The following is a 15,653-nucleotide window of genomic DNA, read 5'->3' as shown; positions in this document are numbered from 1 at the left end:
TAGGGTTAAAGGATAGTATTATGGTTAAGTGTTGGGCTTAGGGTTAGGGTTTAGTGTTAGCGTTATCATTAAGGATTAGGGTTAGGGTCAGGGTTAAATGCTTGGGTGCGGTTAATGGTTAGGGTCAGGGATAAGGTTTACGGATAGCGTTAGTGTTAAGGGTTATGGGTAGGTTTAGGGTTCAGGGTTAGAGTTAGCATTAGGACTTAAGGTTAGGATTAGGCAGGAGGTTAGATTTAGGGTTAGATCTAAGTGTTAGGGTAAGGGCTAGGGTTAGGGTTAAGAGATAGGGTTAGGTTTAATGCTTAGGATTAGGGTTAGGGTTTGGGGTTAAAGTAAGTGTTAGGGGTTAGGTTTAAGGATCAAAGGTTAGGGTTATTTTTAGCTGTAGTGTTAGGGTTAGTGATAAGGGATCCCATTAGCATTAAGGGTCTTCCTTACTGTAGGGTTAAGGGTTAGGCTTAGAGTTAAAGGTTAAGGTTAGGGTCAGTGTTAAGAATTAGGGTGAGGGTTAACGGTTAGGGTAAAGGTTAAGCGTTAGGGTTAGGGATTAGCGATTAGGGTTTTTGGTTAGTGTTAGGGTTAGAGGTTAGGAGTTCGTGTTTTATGAAGGGGTATGGTTAGAATTAGGATTGGGGTTAGAGTTAGGGTTAGGTATAGGGGTTAGGTTTAGGGGTTAGTTTTAGGGTAAAAGGATAGGATTAGGGTTATGGGTTGGGCTTAGGTTTAGGGTTAAAGTTTACTGCTAGGGTTAGGGATAGGGTTCAGGGTTAGCTTTAGGGGTTCTGGTTAGCGTTAGGTGTGAGGTTAGTGTCAGGCTTAGGTCTAGTCGTGAGGGTAAGGTTTAGGGTTAGCTTTAAGAGCTAGGGTTATGTTTAATGGTTAGGATTAGGATTAGGGTTAAGGGTTAGCGTAAGGCTTAGGGGTTAGGGTGAAGGGTTAGGGTTTTTGTTAGGCATAGCGTTGGGGTTAGAAGTAAGGGTTACTGTCAGTGTTAGGGTTGTAGGTAGGGTTCCGGTTAGGGTTAGCGGTTTAGAATTAGGGTTAGGGATTAGGTGTTCCAGTGATGACTAGGAGATAGGGTTAGAATTATGGGATAGGGCTTGTTCTCAGGGAATGGGTTATGCATTAACGTTAGGATAAGAGGTTAAAGTTAGGCTCACGGTGAGGTTTACGTGTTAAGGGGAGAAATAGGAACAGGGTTGGGTGTTATGTTCAGGGTTAGGGTTATCTGTTAGAGGTATTGTTTATGCTTAGCGCACGGGCCCTGTCTGCATTGGGCGGGCGGGGGGAGTTTAGGGGGCTGGGATTGTACCCGGGAACCCACTCTATCATACTCTGGGTATGGTCCCGTGGGTTTCATGCAAGACACAGTGGTAGAGCCTCCTTTCACGCATGGCATGGGAGGATTGCAGGCTTTCTAAACTCTAAGAAAGCAAGAAGTCTGAGAATTAGATTTAGGGTTAGGATTATGGTTAGGGTTAAGGATGAAGTTTAGTGTTAGGGTGAGGGCTTAAGGTTAGGGATTAGGGTTAGGGTTAAAGGTTACTCTTAGGTTTAACGATTACAGTTCGGTTTAGGGTTGAGGTTTACGGTTAGGGTTAAGATGAGGGGTTAGGGTTTGGTAGACGTTTAGGGTTAAGTGTTAGGTTTAGGGTTGAAGACTAGGATTAGGGTTAGGATTAAAGGTTAGCGTGAGAGTTAACGCTTAGGGTTAAGGTTAAGAGTTAGGGTTTACGGTTAGGCTTAGGGTTAGATTTAGGGTTAGAGTTATGTGCTATGGTTTGTGTTAGGGGTTAGGGTTAGGTTTACTGTTCACGGTTAGGGTTGGGTTTAGGGGTTAGCATTAGGGTTAGGGATTAGGTTTAGGGTAAGGGTCTAGAGTTAATGTTGGGCTTTAGGCTCGGGGCTTAGGTTCAGGGTCAGGGGTTAGCGTTGGTGGTAGGGCTTAGCTTTAGTGGTCAGTTTAAGGGCACAGGACCTGGTTAGTCTACGGTGAGAGGGGTGCGGTCGGAGTCACCACGAAAGCACAACATCATTCCGTGGGCCTTGGGACAGGACCTACATGCAGGACTCAGGCGGAGCCTCATCTGACACATGGCATGGCTGTATTGTAGGCTTGCTTCACTCTGGGAATGGAAGTAGTGTGAGAATTAGGGTTGGGGTTGGGGTTAGGGTTTTTCGTGTTAGGGGTTAGGTTTCGAGTCAGGGTTAGGTGCTAGGGATTAGTGGTTAGGGTTAGAGTTAGTGTTAGGGGTAAGGCGTTAAGTCTGGGTTAGGGGGCCAGGGTAAGGTTTAGGGTTGGAGTTAGCATTAGGGTTAGGGGTTAGGTTTAAGGGATAGGGTTAGGATTCAGGGTGAGGGTTAGAGGGTTAACAGTTGGGGTTAGGCTTAGGGGTTAGGGATAGTGTTAGGGTTAAGGGTTAGGAGCTTGGTTCAGGTTTAAGGTTAGCATTAGGGGTTGGGGTTAGTGTTAACTGTAGGTCAGTGTTGGGGTTAGAACTCTAGGCATTAGGGTAAAGGTTAGGGTTAGGGTTAAGAGTTAGGGTTCTGTTTAATGGTTAGGATTGGGAATAGGGTTAAGGGTTAGGGTTAAGGTTAGGGGTTATGACGAAGGATCAACGGTTAGGGTTACTTTTAGGCGTAGGATTAGGGTAAGGGGTTAGGGTTAGTGTTAGTGTTGTTGGTAGGGTTAAGGTTAGGGTTGGCGTTTCAGAATTAGGGATTAGGTGTTACGGTTATAGCTAGGAGTTAGGGTTATAATGACGGTATAGGGCTTTTTCTCAGGGTTTCATGCATTAACGTTAAGATATGGGGTTAAAGTTAGGGTTATGGTGAGGTTTACCTGTTAAGGTGAGCAGTAGGATCAGGGTTAGGTGTTATGTTGTGGGTTAGGCATATGGGTGAGGGGTAGGGTTTATGCTTAGGGCACGGGCCCTGTATGCCCTAGGAGGCAAAGTTAGGTGTCTGGGATGGTCGCTGGGAACCCACTCTACCGCACGCAGTGTATGGGCCTCTGGGTTTCATGCAGGACACTGTGGCAGAGCCCTCTTTCACGCATGGCGTGGGAGGATTGCAGGCTTTCTAAACTCTAAGAAAGCAAGAAGTCTGAGAATTAGATTTAGGGTTAGGGTTATGGTTAGGGTTAAGGATGAAGTTTAGTGTTAGGGTGAGGGCTTAGGCTTAGGGATTACGGTTAGGGTTAAAGGTTACTCTTAGATTTAACGGTTACACTTTGGTTTAGGGTTGAGATTTAAGGTTACGGTTAAGATGAGGGGTTAGGGTTTGGTACAGGGTTAGGGTTAAGTGTTAGGTTTAGGGTTGAAGATTAGGATTAGGGTTAGGATTAAAGGTTAGCGTGAGAGTTAACGCTTAGGGTTAAGGTTAAGAGATAGGGTTTAGTGTTAGGGTTAGGGTTAGGGTTAGTTTTAGGGTTAGAGTTATGTGCTATGGTTTGTGTTAGAGGTAAGTGTTAGGTTTACTTTTCACGGTTAGGGTTACGTTTAGGGGTTAGCATTAGGGTTAGGGTTAGGGTTAGGGTTAAGGGAAAGGATTAGGGTTAATTGTTGGGCTTAGGGTTAGGGTTTAGTGTTAGGGTTATCATTAAGGATTAGGGTTAGGGTCAGGGTTAAATGCTTGGGTGCGGGTAATGGTTAGGGTCAGGGTTAAGGTTCACGGATAGGGTTAGGATTAGGGTTAGGATTAAAAGTTAGCGTGAGAGTTAACGCTTAGGGTTCAGGTTAAGAGTTAGGGTTTAGGGTTAGGGTTAAGGTTAGGGTTCGTTTTAGGGTTAGAGTTATGTGCTATGGTTTGTGTTAGAGGTTAGGGTTAGGTTTACTGGTCACGGTTAGGGTTAGGTTTAGGGGGTAGCGTTAGTGTTAGGGTTAGGGTTAAGGGATAGGATTAGGGATAAGTGTTCGGCTTAGGCTTAGGGTTTAGTGTTAGGGTTAGCATTAAGGATAAGGGTTAGGGTCAGGGTTAAATGCTTGGGTGCAGGTAATGGTTGGGGTCAGGGTTAAGGTTCACGGATAGGGTTAGTGTTAACGGTTCCGGGTAGGTTTAGGGTTCAGGGTTAGTGTTAGCATTAGGGCTTAAGGTTAGGATTAGGCGGTAGGTTAGATTTAGGGTTAGATCTAGGCGTTAGGGTAAGGGCTAGCGTTAGGGTTAAGAGATAGGGTTAGGTTTAATGCTTAGGATTAGGGTTAGGGTTTGGGGTTAAAGTACGTGTTAGGGGTTAGGTTTAAGGATCCAAGGTTAGGGTTATTTTAGCTGTAGTGTTATGGTTAGGGATAAGGGATCCCATTAGCATTAAGGGTCTTCCTTACTGTAGGGTTAAGGGTTAGGCTTAGAGTTAAAGGTTAAGGTTAGGGTCATTGTTAAGATTTAGGGTGAGGGTTAACGGTTAGGGTAAAGGTTAAGCGTTAGGGTTAGAGATTAGTGATTAGGGTTTTTGGTTAGTTTTAGGGTTAGCGGTTAGGAGTTAGTGTATTATGAAGGGGTATGGTTAGAAATAGGATTGGGGTTAGAGTTAGGGTGAGGTATAGGGGTTAGGTTTAGGGGTTAGTTTTAGGGTAAAAGGATAGGATTAGGGTTACGGGTTGGGCTTAGGTTTAGGGTTAAAGTTTACTGCTAGGGTTAGGAATAGGGTTCAGGGTTAGCTTTAGGGGTTCTGGTTAGGATTAGGTGTTAGGTTAGTGTCAGGGTTAGGTCTAGTCGTGAGGGTAAGGTTTAGGTTTAGCTTTAAGAGCTAGGGTTAGGTTTAATGGTTAAGATTAGGATTAGGGTTAAGGGTTAGGGTAAGGCTTAGGGGTTAGGGTGAAGGGTTAGGGTCAAGGGTTAGGGTTTTTGTTAGGCATAGCGTTGGGGTTAGAAGTAAGGGTTACTGTCAGTGTTAGGGTTGTAGGTAGGGTTACGGTTAGGGTTAGCGGTTTAGAATTAGGGTTAGGGATTAGGTGTCACAGTGATGACTAGGAGATAGGGTTAGAATTATGGGATAGGGGTTGTTCTCAGGAAATGGGTTATGCATTAACGTTAGGATAAGAGGTTAAAGTTAGGCGCACGGTGAGGTTTACGTGTTAAGGTGAGAAATAGGAACAGGGTTGGGTGTTATGTTCAGGGTTTGGGTTATCTGTTAAAGGTATTGTTTATGCTTAGCGCACGGGCCCTGTCTGCATTAGGCGGGCGGGGGGAGTTTAGGGGGCTGGGATTGTACCCGGGAACCCACTCTATCATACTCTGGGTATGGGCCCGTGGGTTTCATGCAGGACACAGTGGTAGAGCCTCCTTTCACGCATGGCATGGGAGGATTGCAGGCTTTCTAAACTCTAATCAAGCCCGAAGTCTGAGAATTAGATTTAGGGTTAGGATTCTGGTTAGGGTTAAGGATGAAGTTTAGTGTTAGGGTGAGGGCTTAGGGTTAGGGAATAGGGTTAGGGTTAAAGGTTACTCTTAGGTTTAACGGTTACACTTTGGTTTAGGGTTGAGGTTTACGGTTAGGGTTAAGATGAGGGGTTAGGGTTTGGTACAGGGTTAGGGTTAAGTGTTAGGTTTAGGGTTGACGATTAGGATTAGGGTTAGGATTAAAGGTTAGCGTGAGAGTTAACGCTTAGTGTTAAGGTTAAGAGTTGGGGTTTAGGTTTAGGGTTAGGGTTAGGGTTAGTTTTAGGTTTAGAGTTATGTGCTATGGTTTGTGTTAGAGGTTAGGGTTAGGTTTACTGGTCACGGTTAGGGTTACGTTTAGGGGTTAGCATTACAGTTAGGGTTAGGGTTAGGGTTAAGTGTTTAAAATTTTAAAATTTCCCTGCCTTTTAAAACAATGGAAAAATGGTGGTGGGTTAGCGTTAGGGTTAAGGTTAGGGTTAGGGTTAGGGTTAAGGGTTTAAAATTTTAAAATTTTAAGGTTTAAGTGTGAAGGGTTAAGGGTTTAAAATTTAAAATTTAAAAATTTCCCTTAAAAATTGGTGGTGGGTTAGGGTTATGGTTAAGGTTAGGGTTAGGGTTAGGGTTAGGGTTAAGGGTTTAAAATTTTAAAATTTCCCTGCCTTTTAAAACAATAGAAAAATGGTGGTGGGATGATACTTAGAAGAATGGCTTCTTGTCTGTCTCCACTAACAAAAATAGGCAACACCAAGTCAGCTACTCCTCAGCATAGTTATGTCCGTCGCAGCCTTCTTGGGTTTCAGGAGTCACAAACAAACGTTATCACAATTATGGTGAAACGCTGAACACCTGCAAATAATTTTCAACGTAGTGGCATACTTCTTGGAACAAGCCAGGTACCTGTGCCCACGCATAGAGGAGTATATAGAAACATGGTGGAATCCCAGCTGATGAAGCAAAGGATTCTTAAAGGAACGATATGACCATGCGGATCCTCTTTAATTCTCTGAATCAGAATTCCCACTTTTCACCTGCCAAACACATGCCCACTACTCTTCTCTGGGGATAATAAAAACAAACCAGCGATCTGACAGATGGCCTGAACACCCATCCTGACCGACCCCACAAAAAAAAAAGTACCCTCCAGCTACTAATTATAATGCCAATTTGCAAAATTTCCCTGCATTTTTAAACAATGGAGAAATGATGGTGGGATGATACTTAGAAGAATGGCTTCTTGTCAGTCTCCACTGACATAAATAGGCAACACCAAGTCAGCTACGCCTCAGCATAGTTATGTCTGTCGCAGCCTTCTTTGGTTTCAGGAGGCACAAACAAACGTTATCACAATTATGGTGAAACGCTGAACACCTGCAAATAATTTTCAACGTAGTGGTTAATTGAAAAGCTCTGCGGCTTACTTCTTGGAACAAGCCAGTTACCTGTTCCCACGCAAAGAGGAGTATATAGAACCATGGTGGATTTCCAGCTGATGAGATAAAGGATTATTAAAGGAACGGGATGACCATGCGGATCCTGTTTAATTCTCTGAAACAGAATCCGCCCTTTTCACCTGCCAAACACATGCCCACTTCTCCTCTCTGGGGATAATAAAAACTAACCAGCGAACTGACAGAGGGCCTGACCCCCCCCATCCACATCAACCACAAAAAAAAAAAAAAAAAAAAAAAAAAACCGTACCCTCCAGCTACTAATTATAATGCTAACTTGCATAATTTCCCTGCATTTTAAAACAATGGAAAAATGGTGGTGGAATGATACTTAGAAGAATGGCTTCTTGTCTGTCTCCACTAAGAAAAATAGGCAACACCAAGTCAGCTATTCCTCAGCATAGTTATGTCCGTCGCAGCCTTCTTTGGTTTCAGGAGGCACATACAAACGTTATCAAAATTATGGTGAAACGCTGAAAACTTGCAAATAATTTTCAACGTACTGGTTAATTTGAAAACTCTCCAGCATACTTCTTGGAACAAGCCAGGTACCTGTGCCCACGCATAGAGGAGTATATAGAAACATGGTGGAATCCCAGCTGATGAAGCAAAGGATTCTTAAAGGAATGAGATGACCATGCGGATCCTGTTTAATTCTCTGAAACAGAATCCGAACTTTTAACCTGCCAAACACATGCCCACTACTCTTCTCTGGGGATAATAAAAACAAACCAGCGATCTGACAGAGGGCCTGAACACCCATCCTGACCGACCCCACAAAAAAAAAAAGTACCCTCCCGCTACTAATTATAATGCTAACTTGCAAAATTTCCCTGCCTTTTAAAACAATGGAAAAATGGTGGTGGGATGATACTTAGAAGAATGGCTTCTTGTCAGTCTCCACTAACAAAAATAGGCAACACCAAGTCAGCTACTCCTCAGCATAGTTATGTCCGTCGCAGCCTTCTTGGGTTTCAGGAGGCACAAACAAACGTTATCACAATTATGGTGAAACGCTGAACACCTGCAAATAATTTTCAACGTAGTGGTTAATTGAAAAGCTCTGTGGCATACTTCTTGGAACAGGCCAGTTACCTGTTCCGACGCAAAGAGGAGTATATAGAACCATGGTGGATTTCCAGCTGATGAAGTAAAGGATTATTAAAGGAACGGGATGACCATGGGGATCATCGTTAATTCTCTGAAACAGAATCCGCCCTTTTCACCTGCCAAACACATGCCCACTTCTCCTCTCTGGGGATAATAAAAACTAACCAGCGAACTGACAGAGGGCCTCACCCCCCCATCCACATCGACCACACACAAAAAAAAACGGTACCCTCCAGCTACTAATTATAATGCTAACTTGCAAAATTTCCCTGCATTTTAAAACAATGGAAAAATGGTGGTGGGATGATACTTAGAAGAATGGCTTCTTGTCTGTCTCCACTAACAAAAATAGGCAACACCAAGTCAGCTACGCCTCAGCATAGTTATGTCCGTCGCAGCCTTCTTGGGTTTCAGGAGGCACATACAAACGTTATCAAAATTATGGTGAAACCCTGAAAACCTGCAAATAATTTTCAACGTACTGGTTAATTTGAAAACTCTCCAGCATACTTCTTGGAACAAGCCAGGTACCTGTGCCCACGCATAGAGGAGTATATAGAAACATGGTGGAATCCCAGCTGATGAAGCAAAGGATTCTTAAAGGAATGAGATGAGTATGCTGATCCTGTTTAATTCTCTGAAACAGAATCCGCCCTTTTCACCTGCCAAACTCATGCCCACTACTCTTCTCTGGGCATAATAAAACCAAACCAGCGATCTGACAGAGGGCCTGAACACCCATTCTGACCGACCCCACAAAAACAAAAGTACACTCCAGCTACTAATTATAATGCCAATTTGCAAAATTTCCCTGCATTTTAAAACAATGGAGAAATGATGGTGGGATGTTACTTAGAAAAATGGCTTCTTGTCAGTCTCCACTGACAAAAATAGGCAACACCAAGTCAGCTACGCCTCAGCATAGTTTTGTCCATCGCAGCCTTCTTGGGTTTCAGGAGGCACATACAAACGTTATCACAATTATGGTGAGACTCTGAAAACCTGCAAAGGATTTTCAACATACTGGTTAATTATAAAGCTCTGAGGCATACTTCTTTGAACAAGCTACTTTCCTGTGCCCACGCATAGAGAAGTATATAGAACCATGGTGGATTCCCAGCTCATGAAGCAAAGGATTCTTAAAGGAACGGGATTACCATGCGGATCCTGTTTAATTCTCTGAAACAGATCCGCAGTTTTCACCTGCCATACTAATACCCACTTCTCCTCTCTGGGGATAATAAAAACAAACCAGCGAACTGACTGAAGGCCTGACCAACACATCCACAGCGACCCCACAGGAAACAATAAAAAAAAACACCGTAGCCTCCAGCTACTAATTATAATGCTAACTTGCAAAATTTTCCTGAATTTTTAAACAATGGAAAAATGATGGTGAGATGATACTTAGAAGAATGGATTCTAGTCAGTCTCCACTAACAGAAATAGGCAACACCAAGTCTGCTACTCCACAGCATGGTTATGTCCGTCGCAGCCTTCTTGGGTTTCAGGAGGCACAAACAAACGTTATCACAATTATGGTGAAACGCTGAACACCTGCAAATAATTTTCAACGTAGTGGTTAATTGAAAAGCTCTGCGGCATACTTCTTGGAACCAGCCAGTTACCTGTTCCCACGCAAAGAGGAGTATACAGAACCATGGTGGATTTCCAGCTGATGAAGTAAGGGATTATTAAAGGAACGGGATGAGCATGGGGATCATCGTTATTTCTCTAAAACAGAATCCGCCATTTTCACCTGCCAAACATATGCCCACTTCTCCTCTCTGGGGATAATAAAAACTAACCAGTGAACTGACAGAGGGCCTGACCCCCCATCCACATCGACCACACACACAAAAAAAAAACCTTACCCTCCAGCTACTAATTATAATGCTAACTTGCAAAATTTCCCTGCATTTTAAAACAATGGAAAAATGGTGGTGGGATGATACTTAGAAGAATGGCTTCTTGTCAGTCTCCACTAACATAAATAGGCAACACCAAGTCAGCTACTCCTCAGCATAGTTATGTCTGTCGCAGCCTTCTTTGGTTTCAGGAGGCACAAACAAACGTTATCACAATTATGGTGAAACGCTGGACACCTGCAAATAATTTTCAACGTAGTGGTTAATTGAAAAGCTCTGCGGCATACTTCTTGGAACAAGCCAGTTACCTGTTCCCACGCAAAGAGGAGTATATAGAACCATGGTGGATTTCCAGCTGATGAAGTAAAGGATTATTAAAGGAACGGGATGACCATGGGAATCATCGTAAATTCTGAGAAACAGAATCCGCCCTTTTCACCTGCCAAACACATGCCCACTTCTCCTCTCTGGGGATAATAAAAACTAACCAGCGAACTGACAGAGGGCCTGACCCCCCCCATCCACATCGACCACAAAAAAAAAAAAAAAAAAAACCGTACCCTCCAGCTACTAATTATAATGCTAACTTGCATAATTTCCCTGCATTTTAAAACAATGGAAAAATGGTGGTGGAATGATACTTAGAAGAATGGCTTCTTGTCTGTCTCCACTAAGAAAAATAGGCAACACCAAGTCAGCTATTCCTCAGCATAGTTATGTCCGTCGCAGCCTTCTTTGGTTTCAGGAGGCACATACAAACGTTATCAAAATTATGGTGAAACGCTGAAAACTTGCAAATAATTTTCAACGTACTGGTTAATTTGAAAACTCTCCAGCATACTTCTTGGAACAAGCCAGGTACCTGTGCCCACGCATAGAGGAGTATATAGAAACATGGTGGAATCCCAGCTGATGAAGCAAAGGATTCTTAAAGGAATGAGATGACCATGCGGATCCTGTTTAATTCTCTGAAACAGAATCCGAACTTTTAACCTGCCAAACACATGCCCACTACTCTTCTCTGGGGATAATAAAAACAAACCAGCGATCTGATAGAGGGCCTGAACACCCATACTGACCGACCCCACAAAACAAAAAAGTACCCTCCCGCTACTAATTATAATGCTAACTTGCAAAATTTCCCTGCCTTTTAAAACAATGGAAAAATGGTGGTGGGATGATACTTAGAAGAATGGCTTCCTGTCAGTCACCACTAACAAAAATAGGCAACACCAAGTCAGCTACTCCTCAGCATAGTTATGTCCGTCGCAGCCTTCTTGGGTTTCAGGAGGCACAAACAAACGTTATCACAATTATGGTGAAACGCTGAACACCTGCAAATAATTTTCAACGTAGTGGTTAATTGAAAAGCTCTGTGGCATACTTCTTGGAACAGGCCAGTTACCTGTTCCCACGCAAAGAGGAGTATATAGAACCATGGTGGATTTCCAGCTGATGAAGTAAAGGATTATTAAAGGAACGGGATGACCATGGGGATCATCGTTAATTCTCTGAAACAGAATCCGCCCTTTTCACCTGCCAAACACATGCCCACTTCTCCTCTCTGGGGATAATAAAAACTAACCAGCGAACTGACAGAGGGCCTGACCCCCCCATCCACATAGACCACACACAAAAAAAAACCGTACCCTCCAGCTACTAATTATAATGCTAACTTGCAAAATTTCCCTGCCTTTTAAAACAATGGAAAAATGGTGGTGGGATGATACTTAGAAGAATGGCTTCTTGTCTGTCTCCACTAACAAAAATAGGCAACACCAAGTCAGCTACTCCTCAGCATAGTTATGTCCGTCGCAGCTTTCTTGGGTTTCAGGAGGCACATACAAACGTTATCACAATTATGGTGAAACGCTGAAAACCTGCAAATAATTTTCAACGTACTGGTTAATTTGAAAACTCTCCAGCATACTTCTTGGAACAAGCCAGGTACCTGTGCCCACGCATAGAGGAGTATATAGAAACATGGTGGAATCCCAGCTGATGAAGCAAAGGATTCTTAAAGGAATGAGATGACCATGCGGATCCTCTTTAATTCTCTGAATCAGAATCCCCACTTTTCACCTGCCAAACACATGCCCACTACTCTTCTCTGGGGATAATAAAAACAAACCAGCCAACTGACAGAGGGCCTGAACACCCATCCTGACCGACCCCACAAAAAAAAAAAGTACCCTCCAGCTACTAATTATAATGCCAATTTGCAAAATTTCCCTGCATTTTTAAACAATGGAGAAATGATGGTGGGATGATACTTAGAAGAATGGCTTCTTGTCAGTCTCCACTGACAAAAATAGGCAACACCAAGTCAGCTACGCCTCAGCATAGTTATGTCCGTAGCAGCCATATTTGGTTTCAGTAGGCACATACACACGTTATCACAATTATGGGGAAACACTGAAAACCTGCAAAGGATTTTCAACATACTGGTTAATTGAAAAGCTCTGAGGCATACTTCTTGGAACAAGCCAGTTTCCTGTGCCCACGCATAGAGAAGTATATAGAACCATGGTGGATTCCCAGCTCATGAAGCAAAGGATTCTTAAAGGAACGGGATTACCATGCGGATCCTGTTTAATTCTCTGAAACAGATCTGCAGTTTTCACCTGCTATACTAATACCCACTTCTCCTCTCTGGGGATATTAAAAACAAACCAGCGAACTGACAGAGGGCCTGACCAACACACCCACACCGACCCCACAGGAAAACAAAAAACAAAAAACACCGTAGCCTCCAGCTACTAATTATAATGCTAACTTGCAAAATTTTCCTGCATTTTTAAATAATGGAAAAATGATGGTGAGATGATACTTAGAAGAATGGATTCTTGTCATTCTCCACTAACAAAAATAGGCAAAACCAAGTCAGCTACGCCTCAGCATCCTTATGTTCGTGGAAGCCATCTTGGGTTTCAGGAGGCACAAACAAACGTTATCACAATTATGGTGAAACGCTGAACACGTGCAAATAATTTACAACGTAGTGGTTAATTGAAAACTCTGCGGCATACTTCTTGGAACAAGCCAGTTACCTGTTCCCACGCAAAGAGGAGTATATAGAACCATGGTGGATTTCCAGCTGATGAAGTTAAGGATTATTAAAGGAACCGGATGACCATGGGGACCATCGTTAATTCTCTGAAACAGAATCCGCCCTTTTCACCTGCCAAACACATGCCCACTTCTCCTCTCTGGTTATAATAAAAACTAACCAGCGAACTGACAGAGGGCCTGACCAACACTTCCACATCGACCACACACACAAAAAAAAAACCGTACCCTCCAGCTACTAATTATAATGCTAACATGCAAAATTTCCCTGCATTTTAAAACAATGGAAAAATGGTGGTGGGATGATACTTAGAAGAATGGCTTCTTGTCAGTCTCCACTAACAAAAATAGGCAACACCAAGTCAGCTACTCCTCAGCATAGTTATGTCCGTCGCAGCCTTCTTGGGTTTCAGGAGGCACAAACAAACGTTATCACAATTATGGTGAAACGCTGAACACCTGCAAATAATTTTCAACGTAGTGGTTAATTGAAAAGCTCTGCGGCATACTTCTTGGAACAAGCCATATACCTGTTCCCACGCAAAGAGGAGTATATAGAACCATGGTGGATTTCCAGCTGATGAAGTAAAGGATTATTAAAGGAACGGGATGTCCATGGGGATCATCGTTAATTCTCTGAAACAGCATCCGCCCTTTTCACCTGCCAAAGTCAGGCCCACTTCTCCTCTCTGGGGATAATAAAAACTAACCAGCGAACTGACAGAGGGCCTGACCCCCCCATCCACATAGACCACACACACAAAAAAAACCGTACCCTCCAGCTACTAATTATAATGCTAACTTGCAAAATTTCCCTGCATTTTAAAACAATGGAAAAATGGTGGTGGGATGATACTTAGAAGAATGGCTTCTTGTCTGTCTCCACTAACAAAAATAGGCAACACCAAGTCAGCTACTCCTCAGCATAGTTATGTCCGTCGCAGCCTTCTTGGGTTTCAGGAGGCACATACAAACGTTATCAAAATTATGGTGAAATGCTGAAAACCTGCAAATAATTTTCAACGTACTGGTTAATTTGAAAACTCTCCAGCATACTTCTTGGAACAAGCCAGGTACCTGTGCCCACGCATAGAGGAGTATATAGAAACATGGTGGAATCTCAGCTAATGAAGCAAAGGATTCTTAAAGGAATGAGATTACCATGCCTGTTTAATTCTCTGAAACAGAATCCGCACTTTTCACCTGCCAAACACATGCCCTCTACTCTTCTCTGGGGATAATAAAAACAAACCAGCGATCTGACAGAGGGCTTGAACACCCATCCTGACCGACCCCACAAAAAAAAAAAGTACCCTCCAGCTACTAATTATAATGCCAATTTGCAAAATTTCCCTGCATTTTTAAACAATGGAGAAATGATGGTGGGTTGATACTTAGAGGAATGGCTTCTTTTCAGTCTCCACTGACAAAAATAGGCAACACCAAGTCAGCTACGCCTCAGCATAGTTATGTCCGTAGCAGCCATATTTGGTTTCAGTAGGCACATACACACGTTATCACAATTATGGGGAAACGCTGAAAACCTGCAAAGGATTTTCAACATACTGGTTAATTGAAAAGCTCTGAGGCATACTTCTTGGAACAAGCCAGTTTCCTGTGCCCACGCATAGAGAAGTATATAGAACCTTGGTGGATTCCCAGCTCATGAAGCAAAGGAATCTTAAAGGAACAGGATTACCATGCGGATCCTGTTTAATTCTCTGAAACAGATCCGCAGTTTTCACCTGCCATACTAATACCCACTTCTCCTCTCTGGGGATAATAAAAACAAACCAGCGAACTGACAGAGGGCCTGAAAAACACATCCACACCGACCCCACAGGAAAAAAAAAAAAACAACACCGTAGCCTCCAGCTACTAATTATAATGCTAACTTGCAAAATTTTCCTGCATTTTTAAACAATGGAAAAATGATGGTGAGAAGATACTTAGAAGAATGGATTCTTGTTAGTCTCCACTAACAAATATAGGCAAAACCAAATCATCTACGCCTCAGCATCGTTATGTTCGTGGCAGCAATCTTGGGTTTCAGGAGGCACAAACAAACGTTATCACAATTATGGTGAAACGCTGAACACCTGCAAATAATTTTCAACGTAGTGGTTAATTGAAAAGCTCTGCGGCATACTTCTTGGAACAAGCCACTTACCTGTTCCCACGCAAAGAGGAGTATATAGAACCATGGTGGATTTCCAGCTGATGAAGTTAAGGATTATTAAAGGAACGGGATGACCATGGGGACCATCGTTAATTCTCTGAAACAGAATCCGCCCTTTTCACCTGCCAAACACATGGACACTTCTCCTCTCTGGGGATAATAAAAACTAACCAGCGAACTGACAGAGGGCCTGACCCGCCCATCCACATCGACCACACACACAAAAAAAAAAAAAACCGTACCCTCCAGCTACTAATTATAATGCTGACTTGCAAAATTTCCCTGCATTTTAAAACAATGGAAAAATGGTGGTGGGATGATACTTAGAAGAATGGCTTCTTGTCAGTCTCCACTAACAAAAAGAGGCAACACCAAGTCAGCTACTCCTCAGCATAGTTATGTCCGTCGCAGCCTTCTTGGGCTTCAGGAGGCACAAACAAACGTTATCACAATTATGGTGAAACGCTCAACACCTGCAAATATTTTCAACGTAGTGGTTAATTGAAAAGCCCTGCGGCATACTTCTTGGAACAAGCCAGTTACCTGTTCCCACGCAAAGAGGAGAATATAGAACCATGGTGGATTTCCAGCTGATGA

The sequence above is a fragment of the Eulemur rufifrons genome, unplaced genomic scaffold (genome assembly GCF_041146395.1).
Source record: "Eulemur rufifrons isolate Redbay unplaced genomic scaffold, OSU_ERuf_1 scaffold_31, whole genome shotgun sequence".
In the NCBI taxonomy this organism is placed as follows: domain Eukaryota; kingdom Metazoa; phylum Chordata; class Mammalia; order Primates; family Lemuridae; genus Eulemur; species Eulemur rufifrons.
Note: the sequence above shows the minus strand (reverse complement) of the source record.